Below are 17,665 nucleotides of genomic sequence, written 5' to 3' on the forward strand. Positions count from 1 at the left end.
CCTTCAGAGAAAAACATCTGTTGGAGCCATCTAAAACCTGTTTCCAACTAGTGCAAAGACTGGCACTTCAGGGAAAGAATTTATCAGATGTATAAGAGAAGGCTGCCCCAGGATGGGAAGTGCCTATTTCTCTTCATTTGACTGTAAAGTGAACCAAAGTGGGATACAGCCACCTCTTCAGTGGGTGGCATGGGTCCTGTGCAGGGCTGTTCTGATTTTGAGGGAAACTTTGGATAGATTTCCACAAGCCAGCGTGGTGAATTCAAACAAAAGAGAATTCTTCATGGATTCGAAGAGGTACCTCTTGCTGCACCCCTCAAAGATGGTTTTGGTCTCCAGGTGAGGAACCATTCAGCCAAAGTGCCAGGGCATGTCCAAGTGTCAGGGTGCAGGGTGACAATGCTGAGTCAGCCCCCAAGATCTGTGCATCCTAAGGAGGACAGGCAGGTATTTTACCCTAACTCCAGCACTGTGCTGCTGGCCGTGACTTTCCTGCATGATCTCCATAGGGTGAGCACAGGATATGCCAGCCCATAAAGCCCTCAGTCCCCCAAAGCATCACAAGACTCTCTGAGGCTGGAATCCTCCTTCTTCCTCCTCTTTACCCCACCCCAGAACTGGATCCCAGTACCACATATTCCAGGTACATCACAACCCCAGTGGCCGAGATCCCAGCCTGTCTCACCTCCACGCCACAAGGCAGACATATCCTCGGGGCACGTCTGCTCACCGGGCTCCGGCTGCTCCACTCCTGCTCAGAGCTGGCAGGGTGCAAGTCAGGTCTGGTCTGGCAGCCGCAGAGCAGCACTACAGTGCAAAGTGAGCCGTCTGCCTGGGCTGCACCCCCTCAGCAGGTAACCCTGCTTTCCCCTGCCTGTCCCCCAAAATGCCACGCACCCACTCTGGTGCAATGAGGCTGGAGGGATGGTCACAGCTCAGTTCCCTCGGGGCAACGCCTGGCTCCCACCGAGCCCTGCTCCCATCTCAGCACCCAGGCTGCTCTGGGAGAAGCTGCAGTGATTCACTCGCAGGCTTGCTGCTGGTTTATTAATTCATTTTTTAATTTTTTTTTTCATCTGCAATTTCAAATGGTGCAATTTAGAGATCAAAGCTCTTTCCCTTGCGCTAATGGCTCTGTGTAAGTCCTGGCCTTCTCGCACACAGCAGCCTCTGCCTGGAGGAGAGAGGTGAGACTTCATCTCAGCCAACACGAAATATTTCACAGAGAAGACAAGCCGGGCTAAATTTTGCTCTCATTCCTACCCATTCAAAGTTAATTGACTTTAATGTGGGTAGAACTGATCTCAGTCAGGCCGGGCCCATCCCTGCTGCGTGTTTAAGACCCACTGGGTGGTGATGCCTGTGAAATTGCTGCACTTACCCCCAGCCTGAGGCTTGAAGGAGGAGCTGGAGAGCACGCTACATGGACAAAGAGCCAGCAGGATGCAAGGCAGGGGGCTACCACACCCTCCCACCTGGAGGACGTACATTTGTGTTGGGCTTCCTGAGCAATATGCAGCTTAAAGTTTCATCAAAGATGTTATTTACACTCTGCTTGGTTTCTTCAGCACAATTCAAGTAGCCCAGTTTACATTCTTTCCTCCCCTGCATCAACACTTGTATTCTGCAGGACAGAGAGAAGTTAAAAGGAGGTCTAAAATGCATAGCTGGACATTGACATTGCCCAACATCACCCAATGCATCAGCAGCAGGGCATCCTGCGCTTGACACAACAGCCAGCGTTTAACAGAAGGTAAACCTGTACAACAAGGTAGTGGGACTTTATTTTGGTTTAGACCTGTGATAGTAAAGCTTGGCTTAAATTGATTATGTGTTGTTTTATGACAAAATTAAATCTCTCAGATAGGATGGAACATCACGGCTCACAATCCTTAGTTTCCCCTGAGAAAAACACTTGGCTGCCGCTGCTATACAGCCATGCAATGGGCTACCCTGCTCCTGGAGCTGCATTCTCACTCTCCCTCCCAGTCCTGTGTGCATGACCCTGCCCGGACGTGCCACAGTTTTTAAAAGGGCTCAGGGCATGGGTTTTGTCAGAGCCAGGCTGGATCGGTCTGTAACACACGACAGTTCATGAATCAGGAGCAAAACAGCTTCCCTTGGATTTGAAATGAGCTCAGTCTTTTTTCTCATAGACCTACTCCATCATTCTCCATTAAAAAAAAAAAAAGAGAACAACACAACAACAAAAAATACTCTTCATTCTCTTATGTCAACCATGAAGCAGAAGCACTTCAGACAACAGGATCTCTTTGCCTATTGGAAACTGTAAGTACATTTCTTGTGCACCGTGCCATTTGATTTATGTGTTGCTGATAAAACACAGGCTCCGGTTTAACAAATCAATACAACAGTCCTGTTCAAAGCCCCTCTGAGCAAAAAGCTTCTTGATGTTGAACGTTTCCTTATCTAATCTTTCATACTTCAGAAGTCCTTCATTTAAAACACTGATAACGCAGAGGGGGATGATCACAAGGAGAGAATAATTAAGGAATATTAACAAAGTATTTGAAATAATAGTAGCATTTCATTAAAGAGAAAAATGTTTGTGCTCTCATTAACCAACCTCTGTGCGTAGGGCTTAGGGATCCCAAGCAATGGCTCTAAACCCCACTGTGCTAAGTGCTGTGCAAAGACAAGCCCTGTTCTAAGAAGCATATACACTCCCTACAGGATAGAAAAGGCAACCTAACAGATGTTTTCATCTCCAATTTCTTTAAGAGAAATTCTTAAGGTTTTGTTAGTTCTTGCTGATCTCCAAACATTGATAAAATGCTGCCTGAACAAAGACTTCAGGAGCTCTATTCTTTGAGCTACTCTGCATTTTATGAAGAGGGATGAGCATCAGATGATACATCAGTTAAAAATAACTGGAAAATATCAAGCAATTATAACTACCTGTCCCACAGGTTTGCATATCTTTAATACCGTAATGCCTTCCTATCATGCATAAGCAATGGGTCTCACTTTTGCCATTAGAAACGGTTTAAGCAATGTGCTCTGTTTTGGTACGGTTTTGTTCTGGAAGGCTGTCCTAAAAGATACTGCTTAGTGCTGAAGTTAAAGAAGGCAGACTAAAGACCTCTGCAGCGCAGCTGGAGTAGAATTGGATTTGAGGTTTTTGCTGGAAATTAGTTCTTGCAGAATTTTTCTCAGCAATCTCGTAACAATCCTGTAGCAAACCTACAATCAACAACTTTATCCTTTGTAAAAACAGGAAAGCTAGCATTGGACTCCAAATGGAGGATAAACAGCAAGGTCTCAGAACTCCTTCCAGCCAAGAGCACCACAAAATAAAACTCTCTCTTCACTAGGGGCCAGCAAGCACCAGGACTGCCTTAAGAGTAAAATTTTCCTGTACTTTACATGGAGATCCAAGAGCATCCTGCATCATGACCCTATGTAAAGTGCTGGTCACTGTGGACCAGAGGTGAAATTTGAAGCCTACCCGGGTACCACAGCTGCTCTGCAAGACAAGAAAAATGTAATACATGTGTAGTATGAAAATCTGGCCATCCAGAGTCATTTCACTGCACAGGTAAGCATGAGATGGATCTGATTTTTATTTCTTTCCTTTAGGCACAGTACAGCAAAACCAGCTCACTTAAGCCACTGGAGAGGAATCATTTTTTACAATAGCTTCGGAATGCCTTAAATGGCTAAAGTAGCCATTAGACAATAATACCCTGATCCTATCTAGTGTTTCTCATCTATACAGCTCAGGTCGCTTTAGAAAGGAGGAAAAGCAGCACCCATCACTTACAGGGAGAACACAATTGAAATGAATACTACTCTTCAATTAATCTAGAAGTCATCATAGATATACAGTGAAATATCCCACAAAGATATCCTAGCTCAGCAAGGAAGCTATCTTCTTCTCATGCCTTTACACACAACAATAAGATGAGGAAAATGCGGTGGCCCAACTACAAGCTTTCTCCAAGTCTTAAATTACTTTCTCCTTGCTCCTTGGGATCAGAGAAGAAGGGAGCCAAGTTATTAAAAAAATAAATAAAAAAAAAATTAAAAATCAACTTAGGCATTCTAGAGAGAAAAAGAATAAGGGCTCACAAAAAGTATGGTCAAATGAAGGAACAGCAAACATGAGCTGGAGGTCAGAGAACCACAATGCAACAGGGAGGAATTCAGCAAATAAAGAGGTCACCAGTATTAGAATGCATGAATTTTATTGAGCTAATCCCTCTAATTTCACTGGCCCTAGCAACAGATTTTTGAGATTTTGGCCCTGAAACAGATTTTGAGATGTGCAGGGTAAGGGAAAGTCACATCAGAAGAGGTGAAAAGAATCAGAAGCAGCATTTTTCCTCTATTACCTCTTATATTTTATTGCCCCACCTCATCAGAATACATGATCATACATGGTATAACCTTCAGGAGGTGAGCTAGTACGTTGTCCTACATGACATGCTGTCAATCACTGTACAAATCACTGCTCTCAATTTTTATCATGCTTGCATTTCGACTGAGACTTTCTCAGCAAAAGCCGCTGTTCAATCTCAAAAAGGTTAAATGGTTTTCCAGCTGATCCTTGGCCACCGTTTCTATCTACTCAGCTCAAAACAAGGGCCAAATCCCAACTTGGCTCCGAGCCGCCTGTTTCAGTATTACTTGATAAGTTCCTTTTGTCTGGAAAAACCTTCAGATTTATCTCCCACTTCTCCCTCATACAGAGATAACAGCCAAATCATAAGCGCCTTCACCGAACATGTGCGACTCAGATGGCCGTGAAACGTAGCGGGACTCCATTTCCACATGCCACATTTACACAACCCAAAATCATCAGCCGTTTCCCACTTGTCAGACACCCCAGCGCAGGCCAGCTATGACAGTCGGGGACTTTTGATACCCCATTTTGTTGCTGCAGCTTTGCCACATCCATCGCCAGGCCGTACAGCGACACGTGGCGGTGTTGGGGCTCTTCGGGGAAGTTCATGAGATTCCACCTCCATCTGCATATCCTAGATTTTTCCTCCCAGCCCAGGAAACTTGGCAAAGACATCCTAATTTCTGCTGAAGCGGGCTGTGAAAGCCTCACGTTCTCATCTCGGAACAGGTCTCTGAAGATTTCTGGGGAGGATGTGAGCACGGCTCCCACGGCCAGCCCATCCCATGGCCTGCAGCTGAGAGGGCACCCTGAAGCTGGAAGTGCTCGCTCCACAGTGCTGGCAGGGCAGAGGGGTCTAAAACAGCATGGCTGATTCTCAGAAACGATAAAAACAGATTAGAAGATCTAATCTCTAGGCAGCAGGGGAAAAACTGATGGGAAGACCAGCTGTGAGAGTCGCTTCCATTTAGACAACACATGGAACAAAAATGCTACCGTAGGATGAAGTTCTCTATCATGTGAATTGGTCAGAAAATGTTTTCAGGATCATTACAATATACTATTTCTCAAATTAATCAGCACATTTCCAATACAACATACACTGAATCACATGGGGAAAAAAGAGTGTTTTCAGTATGCTTTGGAACAAACTGAAAAATCATACTATTGCACAACCTTGCGATAGCATGCTAGTAAAATGATATCCTGGCTTATAAAAGCAGTCATATCAAGCAGAGTGGAAAGTTATATTGATGCACTCGCAGACAATATACCCTAAGCAAAAGATGATATTCCTAGCTATACAGTAATATTGCTGCATATGTCCGGTGGTCATGATTAGTGTGTTATGGGGTTGTTTCTAAGACACACAAAACATAGCTGAAAGATTGTTATTTCTTATGAAAGAGGTTTTGCCTTGTTTGTTTTTAACATGGACAGCCAGATTTAGGTTTATTTTCACAATATGCTGCTGAGTTATTAAAGAAAGTACTGTCTAGAGGTTAACTCAGAAGCCTGGGAATCAGGGAAAACACCCCTTATTAAGTGTCATTTGGTGTTTTATCTTCTGATCAGTAAAATGTGAGTAATGCCCCTTTGGTGAGGCCTTAATTCATTAAGGTTTTTTACATGGTAGTAAGGCACGCAGGTTGAAGAGAAACAAGACGTACGAGTGCTGTAAGTGGGAGAGCTTACATGTCCACAACATGCTTCAAAGGTTGTGACACACAGTCATGTTGTTCTGGTGTAAAATGTTACCCCATTTGGGGTGATCTCTAGTTAGTGCCCACGTAAAATGCCTTATACTTGTATGAAAGCAAGAAAATTCATGGCAGCTTGCTCCACATCTACACCAGGGTAAGCCTGGGCACGCAAAGCTCCCGTGGAGCAGCTGGTGGCTGAGAACTTCTTTGACAATGGCAACTTGTTCATGTACCAAAGCCTTTAGCAATTATTTCCCATCAAACTTTCTACATAATTAAGTCCCTTCTACAAACGAGTGCAGCAGTTCACGCACATTTCCCATTGCTGCCTCGTTAAGCTTGGTGACCTACATGAGCAGTGCTGCTAGAGCCTCAGACAAGTTTCCAACTCACAGACAATAAAAAAGGTGCCAAAGCGTCACGTAATTACCTCTGAGCATCAGTTCTGGGGAAGCCTCAGCACAACCATTGCAGACACTGAACTTTTCATCCCAGAAGATGACCCCGACAGAAAGGGACTGATGCACACAATTGGGATGATGAGGGGAATTCCCACTCTTTCCTACCAGCCAGCAATAATCCAAATTTCTGAGTGTAGACCAAAAGCAAAGGTACAAGGGCCCTTCAGACAGTTTGTGGTCTCCAGAAGGCTCTTTTGTTTATTTCAGATCTGCCTGGGATTCAGACTGATGCAACAGAAGTGAAAAATCCCTACAGCTCGTGCAAATAGATTGAGCCATCACGTTGCCATGTCACACAAATTTATAAGGAAGGATTTGCTCTGTTTCACCTCTCCCTGCCATGCATAGGTCTAGGAATAAATGATTGTTTAATGAATGCCTGTAACTCGCATCCACTCCATCTTAATGACACCACAGCCTATATACAACTAGATCCCCCTCCGGCACATTTTCACGATTCACCTTCAAAATCTTAGCAGGTGAGATTTACATTTGTCCAGATTTTTTCCTCTCACTGCCAGCTGCCTGCATTGCAGGAGTACAGGCACACAGAACAGCTGGGAGGGTCCAGCCACTGAAATAAGACAGTAAGAAAAAAAAAAAAAAAAGCAGCATAATTCAGGCTCTGGCCTGAATATATTATAGCAAGAGGGGCAGCTGGATTGCAGACACTGCAGGGAAGGGATGCCTCAAGCGCCTCTGCAGCCGCTGCCCAGGTGGTACCACCCTCCTGAGGGACTTCAAGCAAGGCAAAAGCCCCACTCAGCAGGGAAGTACCTGCACACAGGTAAGCACAGGGCTGATATTTGCACAAAATCACTGACTGTAAACTGTCCAAATCCTTCCTCCAGAAGACACCGCTTCCTCCCCCGCACGGTGCGTGCGCACCGGAGTGAGCGCCTGTCCCTGTCCCACGCCTGCCTGCGTGACAAGTCACCCAGACGCAGCTCTCCCTGCCACGCAAACTCACAATTCACCCAGCTCACTGCTGTTACCATGGTTTCCCCTTTCTCTTACCAAAGCTCATTCCCATGATGTAACGAAAAATGCTTTCCTAAAACCTCCAGGAGATTCCCATGCATGGATGGCAGTCCTTATCTCGTCTTCTCCTGTGTAGCTGATTTATTAAAAACACCTAACCCAGCATGTACCAATTTCTCAAGAACACACCCCAATGGTTTCCTGAAGGAAGGGTAAGTCTATATAAAGATATCAGGGATGGGATTTCAGCCACAAGAGCTAGGGAAACATCAGATCTGGGGATGCAATCGCATCAAGGTCCTGATGATCCTTGTCGTGTATGAGATTGAAGTCATCCATCTCTCAGGTTTCCTTCTGTTTAATCATATTTGAAAGAAGCCTCTCAAACCGAGATTTCTGATGCAAGGACTCCACACCACAGCCCAAAAATAGCAGAATTATGAGTGCTAAAAGTGTCTAGCATGGCTTTTATTTTAATTCATATTCGAGAAAGGTTTCTAGCAGCTGGAGAAAGTAAGAGCTGTATTCATAAAACCCTTGGCTATTTGCCACACAAATGGTGCTTTTATTGAGCCGGGGGGGTGGGGGTGCAGAATGTGCCTATTCCACACCAGGAATGCATTTCTCCAATTCATAAATCCTCCCCTTCTCCCCCAGCTGACTGAAGGAAACCTTTCTCAGTTTGCCACCGAGGTGAGAGAGGGCGAGAGTGATCCTCCGAGTGTGCCAGCCCCAGAGAGAGGTGTTTCACGTGGAACAACCCGCGCGTTAAACACACACACAAGCAGCACTATGTGCTATGATAGGGCCAGGAGAGCTCAAATCCAACCCAGATAACAGCAGGGACAAACCTCTCGAAAGGACAGCCAACCCTCCACACCAGCATCCTGCCACAATGCATCACATCCTGCAATACTTACATACATTTTCAGAACACGTCGGAGAGTTTCCAGCCTGAAATACCCTCTCAGATGCTGGCTAGGAAAAAGAATAAGTTGTGAGGATAGGGAACAAGCACAAAGACTGCGAGATACAACCAAAAAAAAGGATCTAGATTTATTTTAAAATTGGTGATGGAAGATTATACGTAGCCACAACTGGAAAAGGGAACCAGAACTCTTTTCCCCCAAGCAAAGCTTTCTCCCAAGTCGCAGGTACCACAAGGTGCTAAAGGTGCTCTCTGGGCACCCAGGTACTAGGCACAAGAGAGGGCCCACAGCTTGGGTTATTCTGGGCTAGGTAACTCCACAGTTCAGTGCTGGTAAAAACAGAGCTGTTTGGGTTAAAAAACAGAGGTTTGGCTTTTTTTTTTTTTTTTTGGCAGATTCCCATCTGGGGAGCTTAATAGTAAAAAATAAATTAAAAAATAATAATAATAAAAAAAGCCACCTAAACATCAGGGCTTGGCAGCAGCAGAGTCAGAGGTTCGGATCATGATTTTTCAACTTCAGCTCACCTCTCCCACTTTGGGGACTTCAGCCCTAAATTTCACGTAGCCCTTAACAGCTTGCCCAGCATCCCACAGGGGCTGAACCCAAATCCCAAGGCCCTGGCTGGAACATGAATCAAACACTTGATGTGCGGGAACTGACCTCACAGCATCCCTCTGCCCCAGGCAGGAACATCTGCACTTCACAGTCCCAAACAAATAGGTTCTGATGCTTCAACAAGCCTCATTTTAAGCATTTCTTCATTTCATACCATCTGTCTGTGGTTTAATTTTAGCCCTATTCTTGTCCTGGCCATTGTGGACGTGGAGAACATGTTGTTCCACCCTGTTTGCAGCAATCCTCTGATTCAGAACAAAAATACAGAAGAGGCAAGGAAATAGTGGACTGATTCTGCAAGGCTGTGAATCTTTAAATAGCATTTTATAGCAAGGTCAAAAGAGGCTGGATAGACTTTATAGGCAAAGGACCAAATCCTGAAGTTTTACAGAGTTGGTCGCTGGAGCATAACCTCATTGGTCCAAAGAGAAGGGTGCAAAATAGCAGTGAGGACACACTTCAGACTCCTCACCAACAAGCCCTTTCCCAGATGATTTAATTAGGCAAAGCCAAGAAAAGGTCTGCCAGCTCTCGCAGATTATGCCCTGAAAGAAAACATACTTGGCAAGCCACAGAAAAATGCTATAAGCAGCTCACACGGTCACTGCTTTTCCCTCTGCACTGCTAGAAGTTATCTCCCAGGATTTGGAGCTGGGCTGCCTGTATTTGTAAAGAAAAGGAGGGTGAGGCTGTGCAGAAACAAAATAAAGTCCCCGTAAAGCTCACTGTAAATCCATGTCGTGCTACACATTCGTAGATACAGCCTAAAAGATCAATTCCGTGACTGCAGAAAAAGGAGTAGTGTACACATCTGCCTTACAAATGACCCCAAAGTGCCCCGATAAACCATCGCAGAGCATACAAAAACAACAGTAATTGATTATTATTGACTTCTAGTGAGATGAGGTATCTCATTACATGCACATTTGGCCTCTAAAATCAGATTTTTGGTGGTGCAAGCAGGCTCTTTTCAGCAGTCTCCTAATTAAACAAATGTTTAGCATGTTGCATGCTTGAAGTGTTTTATTTAGGATGTCAGAAATATCACACTCATTGCCTCCCCTGACTCAGGGAGGGTTTTCAGCACACATCCCCAGCAGAGCATCATATGTTGCCACACAGTCCAGATTTTCACTTAATACAGAAAAGAACATAATACACTTTGGACCCATATGCACTACATTTTTGGAATATGCTTACATCACAATGAACTAATCACAAGATTTTTTTCAAATAACTAATCCTCCAAAAAGTTCATTTCCAACACCGTAGCACTGTAGTTCAACATCTGCTCTTGGCCAGCGCGTGGGGTTTGATAAATAACATCAGTTACATAATATAAATGGAAATTGCTTGGTTACAAATCTAGTGTCCATAAGCCTCTGATGCATGTAGTTTCAGAAACATTCAAAATAAATCATTTCACATGCCACAATTTACCCGCTGCTGCATTATCTCATTAACCATCTCCTCCAAACAGCTCGGGAAATCAAATCCTACTGAAAATCCACAGATTTAGGGCACTTACCAGAGTTGGACGGCATGCCCCCGAATCTGAGCTCCCATATAAATAGATGCACAGCATTCCTAGTCTTTTTTTGGTCACATTGAACCAGAAAACACAGCCTGAGCCAGAAAGGGCAGCATCCTAACGCATCCCCAGACAGGCTGAGAGGTTCAGGGTGCCAAGCTGAAATCCCCACAGGGCCAGATGCAGCTGGGGAAGGCATAGGCACAGCCAGATATGAGTTGGGTTGCACTGGGGTGTAACAAGGGGCACGAACAACAGAACATAGAACAAGCCTCAGCAGGATGCATTTAGTAACCCCCAAACAAGAAAAGCCAACTGCTAGCACACGGTGGCTGGAAAAGCATAGGTGAGGAACCCGAGCCATGGTGGTGCCTTCCTGCAGCACACCAAGATCTTTGCAGAACTGCTCCCAGCGATCTTGTGGGGGTGGAAGGTGCCCACCCACCTACAGACACGTCTGCCTCTGAGCAAAGGGCTTTCTGGGTGTCTCCTGGAAGTGTTAAGCCCAGAAAATGTATCTGCAGATTAAAAACTTTATTGGTATTAATTCAATATTATCGTATTAAGTCAATATTTCTATTTACTGGTGTCTGTGTGTAATAATAGGCTACATCAACGTTCATGATGCATCAGTTTGCTCCAAGACTTAGCTACCAACTTTTAGGAAACAAGCAAGGCTAAATAACACACCTACTTACAGCAGCTCCTGTTAAACACATTAATTTAACCATTACAAAAATACCATGCGAGATCTCACCTACTTGTTGTGGTGCCTCATTCAGGCAGGCTCGGGGCTTGCCAAGACTGGAAGCAGAGATCAAACAAACCCCATGCGCTCGTGTGTGCAAGGAGTGAAGCAAGCTGCTGAGACTTTGCAAGGTAAAGACTTGCACGGATGGATGTGTTCGCAGCTGCCTGAAGACCAGTTTTCATAGGCTTTCCAAGACATAGTAAACCTCAGATAAGATAGTAATATTGTTATTTGTAAATACTGCTTCTCTTACAACCTGATGTACAGTTATTGTTCTGATTGAACAGATATGGTTTCATTACACTACATATGGTTTTATACTGCAGCAACCTTCTTGTCTCTACCCTGAGACTGCTATTTTATTTACACGAATGGATTTGTTGAATTAAGTCGTCATTTTATTATTTATGTCAGTACAGCTGTATAGTCTGGTCATTATTTTATCACACATCCTTTGTTTATACACCTTCCCAAATAGCTCTTTATTATTTCAGAACGTGGACTTCATTTGGCTGCCTTCTGCTACCTCTCGCAGCTGAATAACGAAGTTCAGTATTGGAGATGTTAGAATCAAAATGTGGCAGGACCACACTTCAAATACACAAGGTCCATTTATTTCAGTGCTCAGCCATGCTGCTTACTTGGGAAGAGCATGCCTTTTTTTTTTTAATGTGATGTTGGGGTCCCAGGACAACATTCACAGGGGTCCCAGGACCATGCAGCTGAGGCCACGGGGCTGTGAAGGAGGCAGACCATCACTTCTTTATATCAAACAAACCTGTACCAGCTGCTTGCTGAGCTCAGTTTTTGCACAGTGGGGAAAGGGGCTTTCTTTTTGGAGTTGCAGTTTTCCTCTTAATAAGTGAAAGGGGAATCTTAATTACAGAACAGAGCTGGGATTGCTGAATGGGTGTTTCCTTCAGGATAGCTTTTTTTTTCTCCCCTAAAGTACACTTCTAATGAGACAGAAGCTCTAGCAAGAGGAATTAACCCACTTAGAGTGGCTGTGTTGTTATTTAATTTACAACATTACCATAGCAGACCTTAGGCTGTCCCAGGGCTGAAATGCTAAGGAACGGATAACGCTATCATTAGGATGAGCTGTTAGCTCACAAGAAGCAGCTGACAACACTGCCAAGATGTGGAGATGGCTTCGGCTGGCTGCACTGACTGATGTACGGATGCTTCCTTCCCTGTGAATCCGTTTCACTCCGTTGTACTAACACAGCAAGTGACCTGCAGGAAGGCTCCTGTAGCTGCTTTGCCAAGCATGAACCGCTCAGCAGCCCCCACAGCCCAGCCAGCAGCTGCTAGAAGCAGGCAGCACCTCCATCACCCAAAGCCAGACCTTCCCTTCCTTTCCCTTCTGCCCATCCCCACCAGCCCATGTTATTTAATTGCCCATTATTGATTGTTTTCATCGATCCCCTCCACCTGCCCATCTCATCTCCCAACCCAACCTACAGCCGGGCCTCACAGGGCACACGCTGGACCATGCCTCCTGCGGGGATGTGCTCTATGGACCTGCCACCATTCCCCTAGCTGATATCACCTCAAGCAAGGTGTCATGACGAGGAGGGTGTCAGGCTCAAGCAGGTGCACCCCAAGCTGGGTGTCACCCCAAGCCAGGTATGCCACAAGGGGGGATCGACCCAAAGAGGGTGCACCAGAAGGAGGACATACCCTGAGGGCAGATGGGTGCAACCCAAGCAGGTGTGACACCCCCAAACAGGTGCACCCCAAGGACGCTGCCACCCTCAGGTGGGTGTCCCTCAGAGGACAGTGTCACTTTCACACAGGTGCACCCCACAGGGGGTGCACTATAAGGAGGGTTTCACCCTAAGTAGCATCTCACGCAAGCAGGATGCATCCCGAGGCCAGCATCACCCTTAGGTTCCTGCACCCCCAGGAGGCTGCCACCCCCAGGCAGACAAAACCCCCCAGCAAATGCCACCCGAACCAGCAGCCCCCCGAAGAGGGGACACCCCAAGGCGACCCCCCCCCCCCCAGCAGGAAGGGGGCGCATCCCGGGGAGGGCGCACCGGGCGGGCAGCGGCACCTCCGCCGGGCTCCACCCCGAGCACGGGGGGGCACCTGCAGGCAGATGCACCTCGGCGAGGGTATCCCTGAGGCCGACCTCAGTCCCGGGAGGCTGCTCCCCATCCCATCCCATCCCATCCATCAGCACCGGTCGCGCCCATCCCCGCCCCCGCGCACCCAGCCCGGGTCGCCGCCGCCGCTCCCCGCTGCGCACGCCCGTTGCGCTGCGCCGTGCCGAGCCGTGCCGTGCCGTGCCGAGCCGTGCCGGGCCAGCCCTGTGCATTGTGGTCCGCCGGCGGGGGGCGAAGATGGCCGAGAAGCAGAAGCACGACGGGCGGGTGAAGATCGGCCACTACGTGCTGGGCGACACGCTGGGGGTCGGCACCTTCGGCAAAGTCAAGAGCTGAGTACCGAGGGGAGGGGAGGGGGCTTGGCAGGACGGGGGGGGGGGGGGGCTCTCCGTGTCGTCCCGTATCGCCTCCGCCCCCCCACCCCCCCTCCCCGGGCATCGCCCCCTCTCCGCGCTGTATCCCGGGGGCGGGGGGAGGCTGGCGCCGCGCCGGGTGGGCGCAGAGGATGGGGCGGCCCCTGCAAACTGGGGGGGGGGGGCAAGGGGCGAGGGGGCGCCGAGGTGGCCCTTTGGTAGCAGCGGTCGCGGCCGCCCCCCCGTGCCCCCAGCGGCTGCGGTGCCCCCAGCAAAACTTTGAACCGGCAGCGGGAGACCGGGGATGCGGGAGGCTGGGCGGCAGGGCCGGCGTTGCCGAGCCCTGCGTGGAAAACGGGCTGTGGGCTGCTTATCCTGCTCGCTTCGAGCCGGGGGGGGTGCGAGGAAGAGGGAGAGAGAGGGGGTCTTTTTGTCGCCCCCCCGCCTCCCCGTGTGAGCAGCCCCGCGGCCAGGCAGGGCTGGGGCTCAGGAGGGGGTCCCCTGGGATTCACCCCGGAGAGGGCGACTCGAGGGAGGCACCAGCTTTGCTTTACCTGACACCAAGATGTCTCTTTTTTTCCCCTGCCAAATCTGCCATGACACGCACATTTTGTCACTGAGTCATGATATTAAAAAAATAAATTTAAAAAGCTTTATAAAATTTGTTATCTAAGGGAAATGAAGAGCTGTGATTCCAGACTGCTGGTGCGGAGCATCTGCCCTGCTGGGCTGTCCCCTGCCCTGCCATGGGAGGCTGCCGCAGTGCCCAGAGGCTGCTCAGTTCAGAGATGTGCCCGCGCTCGGCGGCCGGAGTATTAAAATAAACCAAAACTGACAGCAGGGGAGAGAAAACACCTCGACCACTGGAGCTAAATCCACCTGTGACCATTAATCAGGCCCCTAAAAATATATTGCTGCGTTTAATCCCAAACCACAAATTTAGCAACTAAAGAATTATCAGAATAAATACTTCCAACAGTAAGGACTGTTTAAATCACTCCTGTATGCCAGCGGACCTCAAAAAGTGCTCCAAAGGCAATTTTTTTTCTTGCGGACCAAATTAAGCCTGCCACAAAGCCTGTTTTCCTTAGCTACCTTTCAGGAGTAGCTAGCACCAGCAGCCCCTGCGCACACATCTCCCCGCTTTGGTTAAGAACAGTTTCAAAGGCACATTTAAAATAACATTAAAGTGATTTCCAAACTCAAAGCCCTGTATGAGTAAGTAGTACCCTCTACACTTGTATATTTTTCCCATAGTATTTTGCCTGTGATGGCAGTTGGTATTTGCCAGGTGAAATTTGGATCTGAGTTTGGAAACCGGGACAAAGAAACTGCATCTCCTGTTTGTGCAGAATTGCAGCATGTTAATCTAATGGGCTTTAGAAAAGACCATATTCACCATGTTTAGCAGAAAACATGGGAGAAGCAAAGAGATTTTTTTCCTGGTTGTTTCAAGCTTTGTGTCTGTTGTGTGTAATAATTACTTCTGCACTCAGCAGGCTGGGGCAATCCATGCCGCGTTTCTTATTGCTGATGTGTTTTCTTCAACCTGCCTTGCACAAGACTTTATGGGAGGCACTTTTTTCCTGCCTTACTCTCCATGGTTAAGAAATCATAAATTGCAATTTCAATCGTTATGGTATTAAGGAAGCAGAAGCTTTGCTGTGGAAGGACAGGGGGAGGATTTAGTGGTGATGGGATGCTAACAGAGCTTGAATTTGTGGCTGGAGCTAAGGAGTCACTTGCAGCCATCAGAAACCAGAGGTATGACAGCAAAAGTCACTGCTGTCCTGTTGGGATGTTTCTTCTGCCTCAATGCTACCTGTGTCATTGGTGAATGATCCTGCCTTGATGAAAGCTAAAATAAATGGTTACTTTCAAGCCCCTTCAGTTCCTTAATCTCCGTTATAGAAAGACCACAGAAGGCACAAGGTGAGGGGAGCAGATAGGTTGACAGATGAGAGCAGGGTTTTGGTGCTAATGCTGAAATCCCAGCTGGAAGTGGTGATGGGAATACAGCAGTTGTTATGGGGAGGAAGGCGGTGGGTGCGAGTGTGGATGGACAGCAGGCCTCGGAGGAAGGCTCGGAGCTGCCACTGGTGCCACAGGGTTTTGCCAAATCCAGGGAGAGCTGGTGATAGTTATTCCCCCTGTCCTCTGGGCCCAAGACGGGATGAATTTGCAGAAAATAGAGCTGAGGTGGCTATATTGCAGATCTGGAGCTTAGGGAAGCAATGCTGGAAAGGGTGGCAGCGGGAAGCAGCAGCAGGAGGAATTGCTGCAGTGTTTCTTCTTGTGGTGTCACGCTCAGCGTCCCGGGTGGCTGCTTGGTGGTTTGTTACCCGCACTTCTTGGCCACCAAAGTGATCAATTCATGGTCCCTCAGGGACTTGCAGATCTTGGGTTATGTTTACATCTGTTCGTAGGGCTCGAGGCAGGGTCAGGTCCCGTTTTCCGTTGCTGATGAAGGACAAACCTTGTGCTGGAGGATGATCAACTAGAAGAGCCTGAACAGATGAAGGAAAGGGAGAGGAAGGGTGACAGAACATATGAGCAAGTGGCACTGGGACAGGAGTAATACATCATGGCTAAATATATGCTTCGGATTGATTTCATTTGTAACTTCAGGCTAAGATAAGGGCCAGCACAGCTAATAGGGAAGGAGTTTTCTCTCCCTTCCCTAAACTTTTACAGTCTTTGTGAAGTGTTTGCAAAAAACATAAGTGCTCGTGCTGTCTGAGCTGCATCAAACACGCACCCAGAGGTGGGCTTCATGGGTACCTGCTGTAAAAAGCCACGCTGTCAAGGGACCTCAGTGATTGTTTATCTTACAGTGAGCTGAGACACTATTCATCCTCATCTTTTTCTCATGTAAAAGTAACAAATTGAAAAGGGTCTTCTGACAGAAACTCATTCTATTATATCTTCTTGTTCTAGTAGCATCTGATACTGAAGTGTTCTTGTCCCCAGGCAGTCCCATGTGCAAGCAGATGCCATAGTGGCTGAGGACACTCGCACCACATCTGGTTTGGTGCCAGTTTTCGGAGTTTAGGGTCTCTGGTCAGTACGCAGTGCTGCTCCTCATCTCAAGGTCAAATCTGTCTCCTCTACCTGCCCTGAAGGAGCCCTGGTCGCTGATTTTAAGCTGCAGGGGAGCTCACCGGAGCACTTGCTGCTAAAAGACGAGATGTGCACCAATCCCTCTCCTAATACTGTTGCTCAGCCCTCCCCCCTCCCTGTGGCCTTTTAATCCGCGGAGCGAGGGAGAAGGAAGGAGAAGGCTCCCTCAGCACCACCATCCCAGGGACCAGGAGAGGACAAACCCATTAGCACAGAGATGGCTTTCAGCCCTGCCAAGCCTGTGGGACCTGCTGGTGTTCCCCGTGCCAGGGCTGCACCCGGTGTGTGCTGGGTTGGAAACTTAGTGAGCAGAGGGGAAAATTGTCCCTAGGGCCACGTGTGGAAATTCCCATGTCCGCAGGCTGCAGCAGGAGAGACCCAAAAGGCTTAAAAGACACCCACCACATAGCAAATTATATTCTCTCTTTGTCTGTCTCAAGACGTTCGAGTAGGCTTAACAAGCCACTGGGGACCGAAACAATAATATCTCTGTATCTAATGCTTACTGTAAGCAAAAGATGGATTACAAAATAGACTGTTTATTTTTATTTATTGATGTCTTTGAACTAGAAAACCTTTGCAGAGTTGCGTGTTGTTTGTCATGGGTGGAAAGAAGATGAACTATTCTGCAGTACTTTAAAAACAATAATTATTCATTCCGGGCATGGCCTTTTTTTTTTTTTTTTTTTTTTTTTTTTTTTTTTTTCTCCAAAGCATATACTGGGGTAAGGCCAGACAGAC

The sequence above is a fragment of the Cygnus atratus genome, chromosome 8 (assembly GCF_013377495.2).
Source record: "Cygnus atratus isolate AKBS03 ecotype Queensland, Australia chromosome 8, CAtr_DNAZoo_HiC_assembly, whole genome shotgun sequence".
NCBI classification, from domain to species: Eukaryota; Metazoa; Chordata; class Aves; order Anseriformes; family Anatidae; genus Cygnus; species Cygnus atratus.